Raw genomic sequence first — 23,537 nt, 5'->3', positions numbered from 1 at the left:
AGATAGTTCACATCTAAAGGACTTTTAAAGTTCGGGACTGGAGTAGGTGGGCCCTCCCGTGAGAGATGCCAGCAGCCCCCAAGGATGCATCTTCAGAAGCTGTGCTCTGGGTAGATATAACGGACCTTATCCCAGCCCAATGAAGGTAGTCACCTATTTGTAATGTAATTCAGGGGTGCTGCAAGTCTGAATGTGCATCAGCCCTTGTCCAAGGACAGAATGAAAGCCATCATGTTCCCCTTACTCTTCCCCGCCCAGAGACAGGCATCTCTCATGCTAAGACAAGGACAGGAGCCCGCTTGCTGGGGGTCCCACTTACACATACCTAAATAGTCTCTCCTCAGGCAAAATAAGGGATTGTCTAATGTTTTTCCAGATTACATATTATAAAACCCTGGAGTCTTAGGTCAGATAGTCATGAACCATTTCTAGCTTCTCAACCTCTTTTCTGAAATTAGGGCATCTGAGCTGCGTTGCTTCTATGAGCTCTGGACTCACCCGCACACTCTAAAGAGGTCTCCATCCCTGCATGTCTCCCAGAAGAGTCCCTCACAGCCAGGCTACCCTGGGCAGTTTGTCACTTGACATTACCTCCTATCCACAGGTCAGTGAGATTTCAGGCAGTGCCTGGCCTCCAACAGAAAGAGCATGCCTTTGGAACATTTAGAATGAATTAAACACATCAATTTGCTATATTTCAGAAACGCAAATAACATAGCTATAAGCGGGACCTTGGCCAGAGTGCAATCTTAGACAGTAAGGCTGCGACTCGCCATTTATTAAATGCTACTTTTTTCTTTTTGTAATCCTCATCTGAATATATTTTTTCCATTGTTTTTCAGAGAGAGCGGAAGGGAGGGAGAGAGAGAAAGAGAGAGAGAAACACTGGTGTGAGAGACACACATCAATTGGTTGCCTCCCACACGTGCCCCAACCGAGGCTGGGGGTCAATCCTACAAGCAAGGTACGCGGCTGGAGTCAAACCCCGGGCCCTCCAACCCACCAGCTGATGCTTTAACCACTGAGCCGAACCAGGCAGGGCTCTTAGATGCTACTTTTATGTAGCATTTTACTGAGCATTATTCCAAGGGTTATTTATTTTATTTTATTTTTGTTTACACTATTACAAATATTACCATTTCCCTCCTTTTACCACACCCCCCCCCCAGATCTCTCTAAAAGTTACAATCAAAACCACATTAGCATAAAAACATTTAAAACTTCTGCTGTGTGCCAGGTGTTGAGTTATATACACAGAATGCAGAAATGACCATGTCACACCCCTCTCTCCATTCACCGTAGAGCTCGGAGGTGGAGGCAGAGCAGGATGCAGACAGTGCCACTGGCACAGCACTGCTTTCTGCCTCTAGCTAAGGGAATGGCACTGCCCAGCAGAGTGCCTGACACACAGTCAAGGACTCGGTCACAGTACTGCTCAAAATGAGCTAGATGAATGACTATTAAGACAGAGGAGTACAGGATGCTACGAAAAATGTGTACAAGGAGAAACTAGAGGTGCGTGAGGGTGTCTAACTGCAGAAAGTGTCCTTTCCACGGAGAGGGTCACAAAGCATAATGGTGCAAAAGAAAGGCCGTGCTTATGGACTGAAAGCTGGGTTCCAATTCTAGCAGCGCCACTCATGAGCTGGGCAATTCTAACTATTCTAAACCTTACTCTTTGCATTTGCAAAACACTGATGATGGCTTCAAGGCTGTTTTGAGGACTAAATGAGATATTAGTTATCTTTAAGCGTCTGTCACAAAGAAGAACCTCAATGGAAGCTATTAGAGGAGTCACAGAAAACAGAATTGCAACATTAAAGCGACAAGTACTAAGTAGTAAGGTTAAGAGCACAAATGTTGTGAGGGCTGAATAGTGGTAATAAGCTGAAAGTCATTGTGAAAATACAGGAGAGGTTCTCTAGCAGTTCTTAGCCTGCAGGCCCACAATGGAGTACTACTTGGCTGGAAAAAAGGAGGAAATCTTACTTTTTGCAACAGCATGGTTGGACCTGGAGATTATTATGCTTAGCTAAATAAGCCTGTCAGAGAAAGACAAATACCATATGGTCTCACTTACATGTGGAATATAATGAACAAAATAAAGTGGAGAACAAAATAGAAACAGGCATGGAAGCATGAAACAGACTGAGGGATCACAGAGGGGAGGAAGGAAGGAGGACTACATGAAAGAAGGTGAAGGGACCAGCCAAAGGCCAAAGGACATATATGCACAACCCATAGACACAGACCACAGTGTGGTGAAAGCCAGGGGACGCAGGGGTGCAGAGGCTGGGTGGAGGAGGGCAAACCTGGGGGGGGGGAGCACATCTGTAATTGTGTCAACAATAAAAATAAAGAAAAATAATTATTTTTTCAAAAACAAAAAGAGTGAAATGAGGCAGGTGACTTATGAGTATTTGTCTTCCTCCTCCCAGTCCACCTCAGAAGGGCTTCATATTCAGCTTTTACTGCAGAACCATGTGGCCTGTCACTGTTCACAGTAGAGTCTTGATACAGACTGTGTGCGTGTGCGTGTGTGTGTACACATACATAAAAATACAAATTTTTCTCTATAAGTTCTGGCCTCCGCTCTTTTTAGGTGAGCTTTTGGGAAATGCCCTGAAATTAATTTAATTGTTAGATATGTTAATGTGTTCGAAAGAAGGCTGGGAGAGAGGAGATGCTAGCAGCAGACTTTTGCATTTTCAGTTTTCAGTCCATAACATGAGATAGAACTGTATTTGATATAGCAAAAAAAAAAAAAAAAAGTCAAATAAGAGATGCCAAACAAAGGCTATGGTGGTGGCCAGAGATAAAAGAAACTGTAAGACATGAAAACATTTCAGACACAAAAATTCAGAAAAAGGAGTACTTGAGGTGTTTAAAATGATGGGGAAGGAGAAGCAACTGATTTGGGCCTTTGAAACCATACCGGGAACCACGAGCCAACCGCAGTGGCCGACGGAAAGTGCAGGTAGGACAATTAAAACAGAAATCTGGCTCCTGGCAGAGCAGCTGGAGCAGGACCACAGAGAGTGCTGCAGTGGGAGGTGGGGCAAGTCTAGCACAGTCTGCAGGTTTGACAAGGCCTGGGCGATTGGGGAATGCCAGTCAGCCTTTGTAGTTCCGAGCTGGAAAAGGGTGACAAACACAGGCTCAGCTCAGAAGCCTGGGTGAAGGTGGATTTTGGAAACATTTTCTCTTTGCCCCCAAACCCTTGAATTGTACTCATCCACCATGGCCTCCGATCACATCGTGGACATGTGTCCTGGGAGCTGTCCTTCAGCAGAGCTTTCCGGGTGGTACCTGTTGGCTGACTAACGGGGCTCTTCCCCTTCCTATTCTGTAGATACTATAAACTTGGCTGAATACAATATCTTTGCATATTTTCCTCCACCCTTTCCACATGCTTCACATCTCCCAGACTCCTGGGGTTAATCCCCAGGACAACCTTGCTTTGAAAGAAAAAAATGTGGTGAGCCTGGTAAAAATTTGGATCCCAAAGTCCTGTCTGTCCTGCCTCAGCCAGACCCAGAGAGCCGGTTCAAGGAGCTGGGCAGCGACAGAGAAAGAAGCAGTAAGTTTTTGTTGTTTGTTTTCCAGGCTTGGTTGCTCTGGAGAATCAGGGTCCCTGAATCACGGGGTTTCCTTTTTTTTTTTCTTTTATCTCTTTTTTCCTTTCTTTCTCAGCAAAATACAGTAATATCCCCTTACTATCCTGGGGGTGATTCATAAAAGCAAGTGAACTAGAAAGTGCTTTTTGGTTGCTGCTCATATATCTGAAGGGATCTGGGTGTGCCTATTCTTAACACTGTGATATTTTAAAATGTATCTGTATTTGGTAAAATAATTTGTACTGATTGTTCTTCAGAATAAATACTATATAACTAGCTAATTGATTTTAATTATGATTAATTTGCCCCTGGGCTTGCATGAATGTCTTCTTTGGGAATTTTTGTTCTTATTTGTTGCTCATCAAAGGGAAGGATGGAAGACTTCAGAAGGAGGGAGTGGTGGGGCTGATTCAGCTGGCTTCCTAGATGGTCACTGACTCCTGCCTTCCGATTCACCCTTTCTCCATCTCCTATCCTGGCTCCTCAGATCCACCTGAAGCCTGCTGTCAATGAATGAGCATCTACCTTTCCTTTCTATTACAGCCTGTGTTAGACTTGGTCAGTAGGAGACCATTCCCCATCATCAGACTCATTACATTTGTGATCTCAGCATATTTTCAAGCCAAGATGTAGACTTACACAGTTGCATCTACTCCCTAAACTTCTCCCATCCTGGGATTATTAGCCAAGATATTAATAACAATAATAATACTGTATTTAGAAGCTCCCTAGCACATTTTATCTCTGACAGTCTTATAGATGTTAACTAGTTAATCTTCACAACACTGCATACAAGAGAGGTAAATATTATTAACCATAGTTAAATATAATATGGATATGCTAAGGACAGTAAAATAGTTCACTTATTTATCACGGTTCACTTGAAATAGTAACTGACATTTTTAAAGCACCCATCATAGATACAATAATTAGAGATGTGCTTTTGCTAACAAAACCACTCCCCACTTCTAGCGCACCCTTGGGTACTAAATAATTACCCACTTCGTGTGGTTATCTAGCTCACTAATTACCCACAGAAATTGGGGTCAGGTGTTAACTGCTTGAAATAAGTATCCTCCAAAGACATCACTGGGTTGTATAGAGAAAATATGTGTTCATAGCACAACTTTCATAACTCATATATTGGCATATCTTTGTAAGAAGAGAAAATACAGACAAGGCAAATTAGTTTACTGTGTGAAATCATGCTGAATTATCATTGCAAATGCACAGAGGTTTGGGAGAGTCTCAGTAAATTTCATTCCCTATTTACCTTTCCTTTTCGGAGATGAGTGCAATGACATGATTCCCATAACCTGGCCTCTGGGTACAAGCACACTGAGACAACGGATGACTCTGCTTAGAGATGATTCATCTTGCATTACAGGGAGGCACCCAGTGAGTCAAAGATATTGTTTGACAGCTCCACCCTTTATGATTATTCTAGCATGTTTCTTTTCTCTCCATCAGTCTACTACAAACACGCTATTAGACAAATTTGAAAAAATTCTAACCTAGTCACCACCCCTTACCAACCATCTTTCTCCTTCCCAATAATGACAAAAAGGGAAAAGTATTAAATGAAACGCCACACTGTGCCGCACGGCTCTCGCTCCGTGCCCGTTGGTTCGGATTCTGTCTCCTCCCCTCCCCCTCCTCTCCGCTCCCTCTTCCTCTCGTCTCCTTTCCCTGGCACACAGCCCTGCTACTGCAGGTTCCAGCCCGAGACAAAGCATCGTCGCCGAGCTGCGCACAAAGACGCTACCTTTCAGGAGCCCTGCCCGAGGAAGCCGCCTTCTCAGGGCCCCTGCCTCCGCCAGCGCGGCCCGGCGTCCCGCGCAGCGCCGCAGCCCGCCGGCGAGGCTCGGGGCGGCGGGGTTAGGGGCACTGTGCCCACTGCTCGTGCAGACAGGTAGAGGCCCTCGTCTCCAGGGGATACCTGTTTCCCAGGATCACCGCGCACTGGCTTTTAGGAGGCGGGCGGCCGAGCATCGCCCCAGGAGGCAGGAGCCCGCGGGTCCCTCCCGCTCGGGCTCCATCCCAGGCGGGGCTGCGGGGGGCAGCCCATCCGCGACCCTCATCGTTGACGTTTCCATCTCTCTCTCCCTCTCCCTTCCTCTCCCGAAATCAATATATTTTTAAAAGATTTAAACAATTGTGTGCCAAAAGAAATGCTAGGGAACGCTCAGTCTCCAGTTAGAGACTGGAGCCGTCCCAGGGCGTCTCTCACGCCCCTCGCACCACGTTCTCCGTCTAAGCGTTGCGGTCCTTGTGCGGGGCCTCAGGCCGGCAGGGGGCTGTGTGTCCGACGGGCACGGACGCGAGGCGCTTCCGCAGAAAGAGAAGCGCCCGCAGCGGGGCGAAGGGCCGGGAGCCGCAGCCCGACGGGCTCCCCTCCGGCTCGGGGGCGCGAGCGGCCGACGGTCCACGTGGCGCAGAGTCAGGGGGAGCCCGGGCCCGGAGGGGGAGGAGGCAGGGCTCAGCCCGACGCCGCCGCGGCCGAGGCGGGACGCAGGCAGCGCCGCTCGCACCCCGCGGGCTCGGGGAACCGCCGGGCGCTGCCGCCCCGCGCGGAGCGCCGGCCGAGACCCAGCCCCCGCCCCGGCCCGGCCCCGCGCGCCGGGACTGGGCCGCGCTGGCGAGGCGCCGGCTCCCCCGACCTGCGGGGACGCGGCCTCATTAGCAGTCAGGGAGATGCTCGCGCATCCGGGGCTGCGAGTCGGAGGCGAGGCTCCGGCGGGGAGGGCGGCGCGGGGAGGGCGGCGGGAGAGGCCGCCGGGCGTGCGGGGGGCGGGCGGGACGCGCCGCAGCTCCGCGCGGGCCGGCGGGGCGGGCGCGGGGGTTCCAGCGCGAAGAGGGGGGCGCGCGGGGCCGGAGGATTCCGGGGCCGCCGAGCCCGCGTCCGCCGCGGGTCTCAGCGGGCAGGAGGCGTCTGCGCCGCGGCCGGCGGGGGCCCGAAACCCGAGGCGCGGGCTGGCGGCCGGGAGCGGGCGGGCAGGAAGGGGGCAGTGTGCGCCAGGAAACCCGCCGGCGCTGATTCGGGCCGGCGCGCTGCCCGTCAGCAGCCTCCCTCCTCCCGCCCCGCCCGCCGCCCGCCCGCGGAAGCCCGGGGGAGCCGCAGGGTGAAACGCGCTCCCGGGCCGCCGCGCGCCGTCGTCATTTCCATTCTTAACGGCGCAGGGGAAGGGGCGAGGCGGACGGAGCGCCGAGGTAGGAGGGCGGCGCCCTCGCGCTCCGGCAGGACGCGGGGCGGGGCGGGACGGGGCGCGGGAGCGGCGCGGGGGGCGAGGCCGCGCGCGGCGCCGCGAGGTGAGCGGGTCCGCGGGCGGGGGTGCGCGGCGCGGCCCGTGCGGGGCGGGCGCGGACGCGGTCGCGCTGCCCCGCGGGGCGATTCCATTTTGAAGAGGGGCGAGGACGGGAGAGAGCGGAGCCCGGCAGCGCGGGCGCGGGTGGAAGTGGGCGCGGAACGCTCGGCGCGCCCGCCAGGTGCCGGCCCCCGGGCGTCTCCGAGGGCGCTTTGTCGTGCTCTCCCTGGACAGCACCCACCCTGCCCGGGCTGGGAGGAAGAACAGAAGGAAGGAGGGGGCGCGTCCTTAAAGAGCCGCCTTCCCGCCGCCCCCTCCCGGCCCCTTTCCGTTTCGGAGGCGTCGCGGGAGCAGCCCGTGGGAGAGCGCGGCTCCCCGCGGACGGAGCCGCCGCAGGTACGCTCCCCGCGAGGAGGACGGGCCGCCGGCGCCCCGCGAGCGGCGGGAGCTGCGTGGGGGCTGCGCCAGCCGCGCCCCGCGCCCCGCGGACAGCGGCGACCCGGCCTGGCTGCGGCCCCGCGTGCGGGACTGGCACCGTGCGCGGGGAAAAGGAAGGACGTTTCTGAAGCGGCTCCGGGGAGGTTTCTCATCCTTCAATTTAGAAAGAATTAACTGCCTGTTTATTCAGCATCGATCGGCCCTGGGGCATCCGCCCTCTCCCCCCAAAGCCGCCCCCGCCCCCTTTCTCCCCCGGGTGGAAGCCTGAAGCTCGGAGCTGCGGCCTCCGCCTCGGCGTCGGGCCTGCCCCGCGCCCGCCCCGCGCCCGCCGAGGGCTCGCGCCTCCCGCCCGCCGGCGGCCAGCGCCCGGGTGCAGCCGGCCCGGGCCCGGTGAGTTCGCGGCGCGCGCCCCGCGTGCCCCCGCAGCCCCGAGCCCCGCACCGCGGTCTCCGTCTAGTAACCCGTTTCCGCTGTCGTGCGCGTGGGGTGCTCCCCGGGAGGAGGTGCCGCCTCGTTTTCTTTACAGTCTTTGCGCTAGTTGTCAATTAAAGCTTCGAAGAGAAACTTAATCCTTACAGACCGTGCTTTTAAAAACATGGACATTTCTGAGTCTATTCACATTATTTTCCATTTAGTAAGTAATTTGGCCCAAAGCTGTAGAGAGTTTTCCGTGATGGGCTCGGGATGGTATGTGCAGGTACGTATCTGCCTGTGCCCAGAGCTGCTGGGTGAGGGTGCGTGAGGGTGCGTGTGCCCTGCGGGGAGCTGAGGAGCGCAGGGGAGGGTCAGCCCGCCACCTGCTTGCCACCTTTAATCACGAAGCTGAGACAGAAATTGCCTGTCCTCCTTTGGCTTTGTTTTGTCTCAAGAAAGAACAATTTGTTGCGCTCCTCTCGATCCCTGAGACCCTAACTTGTGATGTTTACTGTTTAAATCCACGGGTTAGGCTCTTGGGAGCTGCGAGCAGTGCTTTAGCATCCCAGAAATTTGGTGGAACTTTTTTCTTTAAAGCAAAAACAAGAGGAAAGAAAGTTTGTGTGAAGTGACCGAGCGCATCTCAGAGGTTTCATTGTTAGGTGGGGTCAGGTGACCGGGGCGGCCGCCCTGCATCTGTGACTAGGTCGGTGCCGGTCAAAGCGGCCTGCTGGCCTGTGCGGGGACCTGTGCGGTGATGCTGGCGACGTGCGGGCCCCGCGGCCCCTGCTGGGCGCTCCGTGCGGGCCGGCCCAGCGGCAGCGCGGTGCTGGCGCTCGGCCTCGGCACAGACCCGCCGAAGTCCCGGCATGCCCCGTGCTTCCAACTTTTAAACCCAACAGTTAACCTTAAAATCGTGCCCAATTAAAATGGGCATGTGGACACATTGTAGATTCAGTTCCCACACATGGGTATCATACATGGCTAGACAGTGAACAGCAGACACAGATAAGGGTGAACCAGTAGTTTGGGCTAAAGTACTGACAGGCTAAAAAATTTACTCTTGTTATTCCAGATGAAGGATTGAATGTTGGTGTTAATAAAGACTAAACTTGTATTTCTTTGCAAGATCTTAAAGTAAAAGGAGATATATAGCCTCCTTGCTTGCCCATCTGTTTTAAAATGCTATGCACGGTGATTTTAAAAGTAATAGGGATTGGAAATTTATATATGGAACCATAACAGCACGCACAAAAAGTATTGTGTCCTTTAGAATTAACTCTTGGTTAAAAATTGGGAAAAATCATCAGGATTTAAACTCAATCCAATGTAGTTATTTATAACACAAAACTGTACATTTAAAATTATTTTCTTTTAAGGTCATTGTTAGCATTACCTAGTGTGTAGTTTTCTGAAATGTGATATTTTGCAACAGAACAATTTCAGTGATTTAGATCTATCTCATAGTTAGAAAAGAGAAACAGTAACTTACCTTTCCTTTGTTGTGAAAAATTCCAATATACAATTTCCTTCAAACAATTTTAGTATTCTTGGGCCAACATTTGTCTTCTATTTTTGAAAAATACCTAAATCAATCCCGACTTCAAATGCTTTCTTCATTTAAAGACTTTATATTGGTTGTAACCTTTTTTATGCATGTAGTCAAAGGTTAAAACTCTTCTTTCCCTGTTTTTGTTTTTGTGTTTTTAAATATTCATTGCAATTTTAGTCATTGACTCCAAATCATAGTCAAGGAACCATTTTGTATCAGCAAATTGAATTGAGAAGATGAACTGTGGAACAATTGTACCATCCCTTTTGTTGAAACCTCTTGTGTACTTGTAATATTTAAATATCACTCTCCAGGCTTTGATAGTCTGAATGTGTTTCAAAGAGAAGTTATTTGATTTTTAAGTCATCTTTTGGTTTCTATAGAATGGATTAATGATTCTATCCCATCTTAGCTGATTTGTATGCATAGGTATTTGGAAATTATGGAAAGGCATCTGTTTAACTTATGGATCTATATTACCACATAGTTCATATCAAATATTTGCAAAAACATTTGGTGCTTTTAGAAGTCAAAATATATCTGCAGTTAATTTTATGAAAATGTATGCATGGGTCAATAAAAACCTGCTAGATATAATTATTCCTTGATTTTAAATTATAAAAGAATAGTAATTTAATACAAGTGGTACAGTTTGTATTCCAAGGCACTGTTTCGGTTTTTTACATGTTTTCAAGTGGATTGCTCGTTCTGAGGCTGCTATCATACAACTGATCACACAATCGTTTAGCAGTGCATAACGACACACAGGATTTTATTTTTCAGCAGGGAACCGCTTCAGTGTAAGGATAGGTTTCTCAACACCCCTTCTTCCTCACGGAGCCCATCAGTGAAGTTCAGTGAAATGAATAACATAATTGGTGGTTGGTTCAATCACTACCAGTCTAGACTAGCCCAGACGCATCAATTAGAGGGGGCTGTCTTTTAAAGGGAGAGTGCAACCGAAACAAGCAGGGCATTATTGATACTGATCTTTAAAAGTGCAAATCCAGCTTGGCAGATAAAAAAAAATAAGGCGGGGAATTTGGGAGGGGGGGTGTGCATTGCAGGAAGAAAAGAGAAAGAAGTGAACTGGAGCTCTGGGACACAGAAAGACAGGAAGCGGAGAGAAAAGGAGGGATAATGGGTGAAAGGCGAGGCAGCACCTCCCTGGAACAGCTACAGTTCGGTCCACAGGGCGTCCTGGCTCACCATATTTTAACTAGGTCCTCCCCCTTCCTTTTTTATTCTTTTTTTTTTTTTTTTGCTTGTTTCCTAAGAAGTACCAGCTCAAAATCAAAGCAGTTGAAAATTTAGGAAGCTTCTAGTGAGAATAAAGCCCAGTGATGCCAACCAGCCAGAACGCCTTTCGCAACATTTTCCCCCAAAAGAGAAACACAGAAAATGTTTATGTTTGAGTCCCTAATCCCACCTTTAAAAAAAAAAAATCAGCTGTACTAATGAACAGTGCTCATTTTAAATTCAGCAACTGGGAACTAATTTTATGGGCAAGACACCTCTAGGCAAAGGGCTCATAGTTTTCTGTTGAATACAGTAAAAGTCTGAAGAATGTAACAAAGGCGTTGGCGATTTGGTAGGGTGGGGGCCGTGGATGGATAAAAGACAGAGGATTTAGAATGCATTAGGGATATATCAAGCCCCAGGGAAAGAAAATGTTTAATTGGTATTAATTAAAACACTGCTAATATATTCTAACAAAATCAAATTTGACGTTCTAAACTAATCCCCTTGGTATGTCAAAGGAAAGGAAAAGTATTATCTGATTTGCATCTCTGCAATCCAAATGCACTGCTCATTCAGCAGAATTAATTTTCATCACCAGCCTGTTTAATCTCTTCACATATTTAGTCAAACTTACTCCTTCAAACTGAAAGGATCGAGGTAGAGAATCCATAAAGACATTGGGCAGACTAGTGGCTGTGGATACCACTGGCTTCATGTGTTGCTGCTCTTTTCTCCTCACTGCGGTGGGTGTGGGGGAAACGGTGAGACTGCAGGGACAAGGGTGAATAGTCCATTTTTCCTCTTTCTCTCCTACCTTCCAGGTTATTTAGGAATTTCAGTTGCCAAATTATAAGTGTGTCATTTATTTACATGGCTGATGCTGGTCTGCTAATTAATATCTAATTTATTTCTAATTTTAGAATCTATTTTATTACAAATTTTTAATGAAAAAAGGCTCGAGCCAGAAACTAATGACCTTTTCTCAATTATTTTCAACTGCAGTGTTCCTAAATGGAATAGGGAGGTGAGTGTAAAATTTTATTACCCAAGAACTGAATTCTTTATTTTATCTTTAAGTTAAAAATTTCTACAGGGAAATTCACACTTTTATGAAATGGTGATTTTTATGTTCTTTAGTGTTGAACTCTCACAATGGATAAAATTTTCCCAAAATGACATCATAGCCAAAATGTTTCTCCACTCATTAGTCTCCCATGACTATGATATCATATGTAAATAAGTGGCTAACACCAAAAATAAATAGGCCAAATATATTGAAGGCCACGTTTTTATATTTGAAAAGTGAGGAATTCTGCACACTGTCGGAGATGTGAACTACTGACTCAACTACTGATGATACTGCCTTTTTGCTCCGTTGCCTTTTTCAGTTCTTCAGCGTAAAAGAGCAATTGCAGTTCAGTTTCACATGTATTGTTCTATAATCCAGGCAATAAATGCTAATTAGTAATGCTCAAGGATCCGACTATTCAGAGTAATTATCATAATTTACTTCTTCCTTGCTAAAGACATTCCTTGCTGATTAAAAAAAAATTAAATCGTTGTTTTACCATTGCACTGCAGTGGAAATACACCGGAGAGATGTTTGAGGTTGGGTCATATCGTTCTGGCTTCATTCGAAGTCACCAACATGTGCCTCTTAGCTTATTCCAAATGGAATTGCAACTTAATTTCTAAAAAGGAATTCATGTAAATACATAAAGTTTTGCATGTGCACCAGGAATGTATAATTTTATTTTACAAACCTCAAGGCTCCTCCTTCCTAGCCCATCCCTTTTCTAAAATCACTTACTGAACAGAACAAAGGAAACTGCTAACTGTAGAGGCATCACTGAACAGCAACAGCATGATAAAGTGTGTGCTAGACAACATACTTCATCACACAAGAGTGCAGCTAATTAAATAATTAAATAGTAGCCCTAATTAACAGACATCTTTAAGGAGGAATCAAGAAAATGGATCCAATCAGCTTGAATACTGTACTCCATTCTCCATGATCACAAATGTATTTGGCTGTTTGACGATTGGTTGATTCATACGGAAAGATGAGGGCAGAAGCCTGTTTCTCAAAATGCAGCTCTGATCTGGTACCCTCTTCAGGGCAAATTAATCATACATTTTATAGGAACAGAATTTAATGTAGGGCCCTCTCTTTTCAAAGATATAATCTGCTATTCACTTACACATTTCTCTTTTATCAGTTGATCTAAAAAATCATCTGAAAAATTATGAACCCCTTATTGTTTCATATAATTGCTGCAGAATATATATGAAGCCTTCTCCACAGTCTATAATGAGGCTTGTGTTTAAGGTTTTTTTCTTACTGCTTGAAGCTAATAAGAATACTATGCACAGAAGGAACAGAATAAATAACCATGCCGAATGTTATATTTGGTGGAGCCCACCCCCTTGCTTTATCTATCAAGGTTATATTCCCAGGGGTTATTTTTCATTGGCGTTTAAGGGAGAACTTTAGCTTTTACTTGAGGGTTGTAAGCACATTGGAGGAATAATTCCCTTTGAATACTATACAGAATGAGCCACCTGCAAAATGTTGATGCTCTTACTGAAATCTCAAGTGGAGTCAGCTTTCAAAAAAATTAGATATTAGATACATCCGATATAATTTGCAATGTGTAATTATACTAATGTGCATGTAGTTGTGTGTTGCTTTACATGTTGCCTACTTGAGACTTTTTTTTTCCCTTTGGCATTTCTCATCATTTAACATGGATCCTGAGTAGAATGTTTTCAAGTCAACTTTAAAAAAAAATTCTTGTTAATTAACATAAGAATAAAAGGATTCTATGATCTGTGTTCTCATGCAAGAATGAATGTGTGTAACCTAGATGTTGGCAATTAATCATCTCTAAAAGAGTTGTCATTGCAGATACTTTCGCATTATTTGTAAAATATTTGCTGCTTTAATCTTCATTTTAACTTTGGACAATTTGGAGTAAGGGTGAATATTAGAATAGTAGATATTATTCATCAGAAGTCCATTTCCTTTATTAAAATAATGAGATAAAATGCCAGGGAAATGGCCTTAGGCAGAGATAACATTTTAACTTATTCAAAGTAAACACACTCATAACCATAATAACTTCTTTTCTAATTTTCCTCCATTTTGCATGGAACATGACGCGTCACTGAAACTCCGCCTAGATCACAGATGCAATAACAGCCCTTTTGGTGTCTCAGTGTAATGGGTCCTTGGACTGCAACTCCCTCTCCATAGAGCCGAACCCTGAAGATCTAGCTATTAAGGAGAAATCCAGGCTGAGCAACAGCAAGTTGACTGGGCAGCCTGGCCACTGGCTCTTGCTGTGCGCACAGTAGGTGATGATGCTCTTGATGCAAATTTGGAGAATCATCATATTCAGATCACAGAGGGGTCCTGAGCGAGCCAACGTGAGGGTCCCAATATATGCTTGTATGTTCAGGAAGCAAAAAGATTCCAAGGGAAGCTAAGCTGAGGTGATAGGAGATATTACTCATTTCAATTAAGTAAACATAGGCACCAAAGAAAGCTGATTTGTTAAACATTTGACTCATAATAGACACATAGAATATGGTGGTTCACTAATTTATACTATTTATTCTTCAAATTTATTTTAAAAGAGGGATCCATATTATAAAAGAGACATTTCTAGGGGCTATATCTATGATACACCAAAGCAATTTACCTGTTTACTTTTCATCTGGACTTCCTTTTATTAAGCTACCCAAAGGAGTCACACACAAATTGTGTGAAACATCTTTCCTTAACACAATAACATTTTAATTTATTCACAAATGAGTCTTCCACATGGGTAGCAAAGGATTAACACCCCACCCCCCCACCCTATGTTTATAAAATAATAAATTCTAAAGTTTGTAAGATGTATATTTTATTTAATTACTTATCCAGAATCAGTTATTACATGATTGGCCAGAACAGAAAAATGCCTATTAACAATATTTAACAAGAGATTATTTTACAGGTTTTGGGGGGAAATGTATACCATACCTGCCATCTAGAGAGCCAAGGCCTTTAATGCACCCAAAGTGCTAGGGCAGAAGGCAGTGGAATGTGGCGGCACATCCCTCCTGGTGCACCAACCCTTTACGCATCTCACTGTGCTGGCTTAATGAAGAGGCTGACAATAAAGGTTCAGTTCAATTAAAATCCAACTGCAAAGTGAATTTCATTCATAACATCTTTTGTGTAATAAAAGAAACATTAATACAGCTCTTCCCAAATACTCCTATCTGTAAAATGAGTGGGTTGGATTAGTTGGTCTCTAAATTCTTTTACAGCTCTAAGAATTTTTTAAGCTATTTTAAAGTTGAGGTACAAGAACAGCTCCAGGATGCTTGAGTCCGGAGTCTATTTGTAATAACAGTTGTCCTTTAAAGTTATATTTGATTCCACCTCCAGGTACTGTATTTACTAGCATGTTGTGGTCTTGATGCTAAAACAGTAAAGTTCATTTTTAGGAAAGGCAATGAGAGAAAAGAGGAACAGCTGAAGAACAAAAAATGCTACAGTGAGAGGAGGAAATGCTTGATCTGAGTTCTAAGCCCATTTCCTTCAGCATAAACATAGAAGGAACCCAGAAAAGCATCTGCCTCTCTATTTTATGAGCGTATTCTTTAATTCTAATGCCCTCATTTAATTTCTTGCTGTACGGTTTGTTGTTCTCATTGGGTTGACATCTTTGAGTTTCATCTTTACCTTTCCACTTAAATTATTTGGATCATGTTAACGTTCCCTTCAAAAGTTTACAATAGTTATATTAACATACTACACTTCCAAAATTAAACCTTAATATGTTCAAAACCTGCAATTTGCTTTGCCCCACTTTCTAAAACCAGATAGATAAATAATCTCTTTTTGATTTAAGCAAGCCCATTTCCCGGGCTCCCAATCTCTGAACTTGCTTGGGTGCTCTCTGCACACCCTATGCTTCTGCCCCCTCCCCCCTCCCTCCCCCCTCCCTCCCCCTCCCTCCCCCCTCCCTCCCCCTCCCTCCCCCCTCCCTCCCCCTCCCTCCCCCCTCCCCTCCCCTCCCTCCCCTCCCCTCCCCTCCCCTCCCCTCCCCTCCCCTCCCCTCCCCTCCCCTCCCCTCCCCTCCCTCCTTCCCCTCCCCTCCCCTCCCCTCCCCTCCCCTCCCCTCCCTCCCTTGTTCTTTTATTGGGCACCATTTGTCATGCTCTGAGCCAGGCACTACAAATATAAATACAAGGAATTGACATTAACTCCTAGCAAGCCTAGTGACTTCATTCACTCCTGCATTGCTGAGCACTTACATACCCATGGTTATTTTATTTTGCATTTAGTCTTTAGATATCTGAGCGTGTCCTTAATGGCCTGTGTTCTTGTGTTTTCCTGTGTGCCCCCTTTCAGTAAGTTGCCCGTTGGATCAACCTGAAGCTCTCTTGCAGGGCATTTCCTCCCAGGGTGGCTAACGTGCTGCGCACACACGCCAGTGGCGCTGTGGCCGGGCCGCTTCTCAGCGAGGCGAACAACCAGAGCTACGTTTGTCTGGTGATGCAGCATCTCACGCAGTTAGAAGTAATATGTGCTAAAGTATCATTACATTTATGTTTATTTTTTGAACAGTCAATGCGATAACTTTCTGTGACATGTTCTGTCATTTTTTTAGTTGTGTTGATGTTCCTTTCAGCTGGTCCGATAGCCCCCTCAGGAAGGCCTGCTCAGTGAAAGGGCAGAGACCGCAGAGAGTGCCACCAGTGGATGCCCAAGCCCACTCGGAATTTGAAACAAAGCGATCACCTGAAGACACCTCTCCTGCTCAGCAGCACACTCACAACAAATGGCAATCGTTTCAAGAAACAGAGAAAATAATGCCATGGAGATTTTTTTAATAGATTTTTAGAAAGAGGAAGGGGAAGAGAGAAAGACAGAGACAGACAGAGATTTGTTGTTCCATTGATTTATGCACTCATCGGTTGATTCTTGTATGTTCCCTGACCAGGGATCGACCCAAAACCTTGGCATGTAGGCACAACACTCTAACCAACTGAGTTACCCAGCCAGGGCTAAAGCTGTCTAGATTTTTAATGAGCCAAGGAATTTCCTCATTTGTATTCCTCTGTTCAAATTTAAATTTAGTGTTACATTTATTTTTTAAAATTCTTCCTAGTATAAATATGCTTAATGCAGTTTTTAATATAGAAATTGCACAAATCTGTTAATGTTTTAAGGAACAAAATGACTGCTATAAGATTGATTTTTAGCCACACACAGAGTTTGATCTTAAGAGTGACCTAAAGAATATAAAGCACAGCAATCCAAAAGATAAAATGATGGTGGAAAGTTACTGTGCAGCACAGAGGTACCACAATATCCCTCCTGACGTCAGTCAAGCAGCCATTCTTTTAGTAGGCAAGCTAGGTTCTGTGGATATGGTCGCTACCTCGAAGGAGTATAAATCTAGTTAGACGGGTACATAAACTTTTGAAAAGATAAGTAGCAATCAGGTCAATAGATGGTAAGACCAAAACCAAACCAAAACAAATGATGTAAACAAGGAATTCAGAGGAGTTCAGCATAAGCTGTCCTAAACTGGTCTGTTTAGGGAAGAAAGTTCCCTTAAAGAGAAAATTATACAGTGAATCTGAAAGGGTGTTAAAGAATTAGATAAATGGAAGGAAAGGAGACAATAGTGTCTTTTAGATGCATTATTGTGAGAACAAAGCCATGGAGGAAGTAACCTCATGGGGACTTTAGTAATTGCAAATCCACACACCTAGTTCACTTCACTCCGGACTTTTAATGCCAGTGTGTCTGTACATACATGGTAAGACTTCACACACACACCTGCCCTGTCTCACCCAGGTTTGCCATTAAAGTAAGACAGAGGGACTGGTAATAATAGGAGAACTTATGATTATTCTGTTAACCTAATAATAACTGGTATTTATTGAATTCTCACTATATGTTAAGCATTTTATATATTCACTCACTTAAGCCTCACAACAATTCTGAAAAATAGGTATTATTACCATTTTATAGTTAAGAAAATTGAGGTTTAATGAGGTTAAGTAACCTGCCAAACAGCCACATACAGGATTCACATTCAGAACTGCAATCGCAAAGCTCATTATCTAAGGCAGGATTTTCAACCACTGTGCAGCAAGAATTTTTAAAACATGCAGCGCCTGACTCTTCAGGGGCACTGACCTTTTTCCCTTAGACTGTCAAGTAAAAAATGATAACCAAAACAACAATAGCTGTCCAGTGTGAATGAATCAAAATTATACCTATATTTTTGTCAGATTGACAAAAAAAATATTTCTGGTGTGATGCAGAATATTAGTAATCAGTTTATGTGCCATGAGATGAAAAAGGTTGAAATCGCTGATCTAAGGCATTAAGTCGTAATATTGCAATCATTATCTTAGCACTTCTATATTACTTGATATTTTTGTGGTAAACAAAGAGCTATTTCATTTAATTATCCCCTCAAATTTTTCATATTTCTGGTTAAATTTCAATAGAGTGATAGAATGTATTTTCCTAATAGAAAATTAAGGATATTGGGGAATAGAGTTTATCAATATTTTAGGGTTTGTGTTTTTTTCCAGACTTTGATGAGATTCTTTAATTTGGTCTGCATGAAGTCTCAAATTTTTGAAAAGAAAAAAAAAAGGGACGGGGAGGTTAAAGGTCATCTAATGCGATGTCCTCTCTGCACTTTAGATAAATGCACAGAGTGCCTTGCGGAGATCGCACACGCGACTGGCAGCGCCGGGCCCTCAGTCCGACCCAGAGGCTCTTCCCCGCACCCTGCCTCGGTCGCGTGTGACCTGGAATTGGACCAGCGAAGACATTTATCCTGGCGACCTGGGAGCATTACGCCTAGTCGATTGCTTAAGTTTTGCACCTCTTTGGCTTCCCATGTTAATGTGAAAAATCACTACCTGTAAACATCTTTAGACCCAGAAACTGTCCACGATCATCCCCCCAAATCACATAATGGCCCAAGCTATTATATACAATATCGTCAGTGATGTTCTTAAGTTATTTGAAATTCTTAGTTCACCTGAACAAATAAGATCTTCAGAGTCTTTTCTTGACCAATTTTGTGCAGAGTATGTATTTATAAGTGCTTCTGCATGAATATTTATATATGACTGTTTCAGTAGTCCTATTTTTGAAAATATCAGTGGTTATTTGCTATTTTAATCCTCACTTATCCGTGTGTCGAGTCAAGAATACTTCAGCCATAAAAAGCTAGAATTGAGGAAATCTCCCTCTTCTTTACCAGCCCCTTTGCATTCAGTTGGCATTTAGTAATGATTAATAAAGTGGTCAGTTGGATAACAGAGAGTCAAAACGCAGTCCTGTCTTGAAGGAGTCCGGTAAGCAGGGTCTGCTGAAGGACACACATCGAGACGTGGAAGTGCCTGATGTTTGGTTGTTGAAAACGTGCACTTAGACATCTGGCATTGTCAGACGCAGACCTCCCCACGGCTCAGGTTTTCAAAATGATGACTGGCCTTATTTCACACAGTTCTCATTAAACGAATTCATAAATAAACAGGGCTTTTTAAAAAAAGTAGCCAAGCACAAAATATGACTTTGTTGACATTTTATGAGACTTTGTTATATGTCCCTCCCCTGAACCCCCAATAAAAGCAATATTGCATCAACTGTGAATTTGTGTTGATTTCTTGGAAGAGCATGCTCTCAAAATTTGTTTTCACTTGGTATACCGAAGCTGGCTTCAGAATCCCTGAGGAGCAGATAATCTGGTAGGACAGGAAAATTTTAACTTGGAGACCAGCTAAAGGAGCCTGTTGCCTTTCGACGAGTGTGGTCATCGCCTACCCGAGTCGGAAGCCAGGTGTGACCCTCACCTCTTCTCCTTTCACCTGCCAGGGCCAGTCAGTCAGGTCAGTCTTTTGGGCTTTTTCTTCCTCCAGTTTTCGGGCACGTCTGCCTCCCACCGCCTATGGAGCTGCGGTGGAGACGGCCCTGGCTCCTCGTCTGGACTGCGCGCTCCGTCCCCGGCTTCCCCACGCTGCCCAGTGGCACCCGGGAAAGTCTCCCTAAGCCACAGGTGTCGTCGCAGCATCAGCCCTTTGCCCCGCTTCAGATTTCTCGTGGGACGCCGGCCGTCCTCGCAGCATCAGAACAGCCGGAGCCCTTCACCTCCTGGGTGCCGGCCCGACACTCCTCTGGGCGGACCAAGCCCTCTTTCCCACTTCTCTGCGGTGCTGCCGTGTGCAGTTGTCGTTTGTTAATGTCCTTTTGTGTCCTGGGTCTTATCTCACACCAAAGTCTTCTGTGGATGCCGTCCACCGCCCCTTCCAGGCTCCGCGCCTCGTCCTGAAGCCATGCCCTCCTGGGAGCCTCCCCTCAGCCTGCTGCCTCCCCCAGGACTGGCCTCTTTCCTAAGTGCTTCCACTCTGTGCTTACCTCCTGTTAGCACGGCCCCCGATTATGACAACCTACGTGCCAGTACCTCCATCTGAATACACGATTCCAGAGATGCCTTGTTCAGTGGGGTAGCCACTCTCCATAGGTGGCTACTTCAATTTAAATGAATACTAAATAAGATTTAAATTTTAACTTATCAGGTATTCTGGCCACATGTAACTAGTAGCCACCCTCTTGAAAAGCTTAGAAAAAAGAGCAATTCTATCTTCAAGAAAACTGAATAGGACAATACTGTTCTAAAGGACAAGTACTGGCTTCATTTATCACTTCATCCCCTGCACTCGCAGCCTTTCTTAGCCGGAGTTTGCCATCTGAACCACAGAGCAAAACAACTATGTGAGTTACTATTTTCTCAATTCTTCCAGGAATGATATGTAACTGAAACTGTACTATACGCATTAAAAGTAAATTAACTTATTACATGTAAAGATGCCCAGGGTATTAAGGTTTAATTTTAGCATAAAGCCCTCACCAGAAAGTCTCCTTTAGTCTATCACAGTGCTTGGCACGATGTAAGTGCTTTATAAGTGTTGGTGGAATAAGTAAATGACACACCTGAACACTGAGGGGTTTTGCTTTATTTCCACCTAAATGTGTGGAGTCATGTAGGAGACATGTCTTTAGATTCCAAAGGGCCTCCTCTGTAGAGAATGTGAGGATAGATGATTTCCTTACTTTCATCCCAAGAAGGATTGAATTGTATCCCTGCAATAGCGTACCCGTTGCTTCACTTTACTTTGTGTAGGATGGCAAACAAGATTAGAGAGCTGTGCTGTTACTCAGTGAGAAGAATCAAAATAAATATCAGATCTGAGAAGACTGTTTCTTCTTAGGGAATTGCCAAAGTTCTCTTAAACGGTAATTATTTCTTCAGTATCTCCTATGTACCAGACACTTTGTTAGGTACTGGGGATATGGGAGGGAGCAATATCAGACACAATTCTTGTGCTCATAGTGAAGTAACAATATTATTATTTCAGTTCCTCTCCCTGCATTGCACCCAAAGCAGGAGTTCTCAACCTTAGCTGCACATTCTAACCACTTGGGGAATTTAAAAAATACTGATACCTGGGTTCTTCCTCAAAAGACTCTGACATAACTGTTGTAGTCTGGGAATTCTGAGTTTTTTTAAAGCTCCCCAGGTGATTATAATGTGCAGCCAGAGTTGAGAACTATTAACCAATGAGAACATACATAATCTTAGAGTGAACTCAGAGATCAAGAGCTTTTGGTATTGATAACTGATAGCATATTAGAACCAAAAAGAGAAATTTTAAAATAAACTGTTTAGCGTATCTTCCTTTTACTTTTTATTTCTCATAATATAAGCTGATATTTAAGAGTCACATAGTTGTCCAGGCAAACAGCCAGTTCATAACTGAGGTAAGATGTGACACCAGGTGTTTGACTCTAGCACGGTGCTTATTTTGCTGCCTGAAGGTGTCTCAGGAAAATGGAAAATACAATTATCTTCAAGTTAAGGGACAACCAACATCCATTGTGGTCATAATTTTTTTAAAGCAAGAATTGAATTTGGATCAGTTTGTATCCCATGTACTCAATTTTCTGTGATAATTAAATGAGCACATTATAGATACATTTTCAGTGCAAATTTTTTGACAATATATAACATTATATATATATATATATATATATATATATATATATATATATATATATAGTGTGTGTGTGTGTGTGTGTGTGTAAAGAGAGAGTTCATTTCCTCAGAAGCCCTAACCACATTCTTACAAATTCTAAACTCAGTTTACATGTGTTGAACTCCACACATCACTGGGATGAACATTTTGCCTTTGAACTTGAAGTACTCAATAGCAGCAGTGGTGTGGGAGGAAAGGATGAGTGCATTGTGCATTTTCTGTTCTCACCCACCTTATTACATGATGTTCTATTCAGTTTAATATTTCATAGTACAGGTAAAAATTGCCATTCTGTCCCCATGAGAAATAATTACCATTAAAAAAAGTTAGCTACCATTTTAAAAAAGTTAGCTCTCTTAGTTACCAACACCACACATTTCTAGATTCCGAAACTCAGAGATGGAGAAAATCCAGGAACCATAAATCATTTAGTTCACTCCGCAGCCATGGAAGACCACATAGTGAACATCTGTCTTTCCACTTTTTTAGGGCATCAAAATAAAACTAATGTTCACACACTTCTTTCAAAATGCATTTCAGTGTTTGAGAGCCTACACAGTTGGGAAATTCTGTTTTATTTCTATTCCAAATCCCTCATGCTGTCATATAATCCCATTTTCTTTTGTTCTCTGTGGAGAGACAGAACAGCTGGTCTCCACTCTTTCTAAACTCAATCCCTTCAGCTCCTTAAAGACATCTACCTACCTTCCAGCCTTCTTTACTCTAGAATAAATAATAAAAGTTCCCGTCAGGAAAATGTCTCTTGCATTGCGCACACTCACTGCCATGTCACATACGCTCAGGCTCATCACATGATGTTCATAACCAAAACAAGCCCAAGCCAAGAGCAAAGCCAAACATGCAGTACAGTTTTCATAAGTGAAGTTATAGATCCAATAATAGATACTGAATACATAGTTGGCAGTGATAATCTTCTAATAATTATGTGCCAAAACGATCAGAATTTCTTTTAGAAAGTATTGGCAACCTGTTGCTTTTGGAGAGGTGAATGAAAAATCCAGTGATTTGGTTTCAATTTCCTTTCTGTAAGCTCCCCCAAACCCTGCCATGGAATATTCCATTCAGCATTCCACAGCAGGAGTCACCATTGCTCTGACAAAAATAGATACTGTATTGGAACATTTAGTCAATGGAGTAATCCAATGTCTGAACATTCTTATCTGCTTTGTCACTTACATTTTAATAAATACCAAATATTGTCAAGCTGTTTCAAATTGTAGCAAGCGTAGCTAATAACATGAAGTTACCAGATGCAATACGGAAATCATAACATGCAGGTCCTGTAATGCATCAACATTTGGTTTGTGTATATTTTTAAGTTCCTAGATTTTAAATGATACTCAAAACTAAAAAAAAAAAAAAAAATCTTTAGCAAAATATTGCTATTATCAACATTCTGTTAAGATATTCTTTTCATAAAGGAAGTGCTGGAGAAGTGGTGCTCTACTTACCTGATCATGGAGTGCTGGCCTCCGTTAACCCTGAGGATGACAGCGTGTAGCTAGCAACATGTGGAATGTCAAATATCACAGTATTTCTATTCCTCTGCCAGTTTCCTTTCTCTTCATTCAGGAGGCTCAGATAATTACATTTTAAATTCATTTGACATTTCATGATGCCAAGATTTCAGACAAGCCAGTCCTGAAAAAGATCGTGTATGTGCTTGTGTGTGATTATTGTTATTAACCCTGTGCACAGATTGGCCAGCTGTTTCAGCACTTGGAGGGGCTGTTGCCCTGGTTTGACAAAGCCCACTGAAATTTTACAATGTTCTGGAGCTACATGAGGGGGTGTGAACCTCACTCAGCATGAGGGGCATCC

At 44.5% G+C, this 23,537-nt stretch overlaps 1 long non-coding RNA gene across 1 annotated transcript in view; it reads left to right on the top strand.

Annotated features, from left to right (window-relative positions):
- LOC107534113 (uncharacterized) overlaps positions 1–19,248 on the top strand; it is a 278,218-nt gene extending 258,970 nt beyond the window's left edge. Inside the window, exon 4 of the long non-coding RNA XR_015716205.1 lies at positions 18,295–19,248. This is a non-coding gene — a long non-coding RNA (uncharacterized LOC107534113). The remainder of the gene's footprint in view (positions 1–18,294) is intronic.
- The last annotated feature ends 4,289 nt before the right edge of the window (positions 19,249–23,537 follow it).

Source organism: Miniopterus natalensis, chromosome 20 (genome assembly GCF_054644295.1).
Source record: "Miniopterus natalensis isolate mMinNat1 chromosome 20, mMinNat1.hap1, whole genome shotgun sequence".
Taxonomy (NCBI): domain Eukaryota; kingdom Metazoa; phylum Chordata; class Mammalia; order Chiroptera; family Miniopteridae; genus Miniopterus; species Miniopterus natalensis.
Note: the sequence above shows the minus strand (reverse complement) of the source record. Positions and strands in the feature narration are given on the sequence as shown.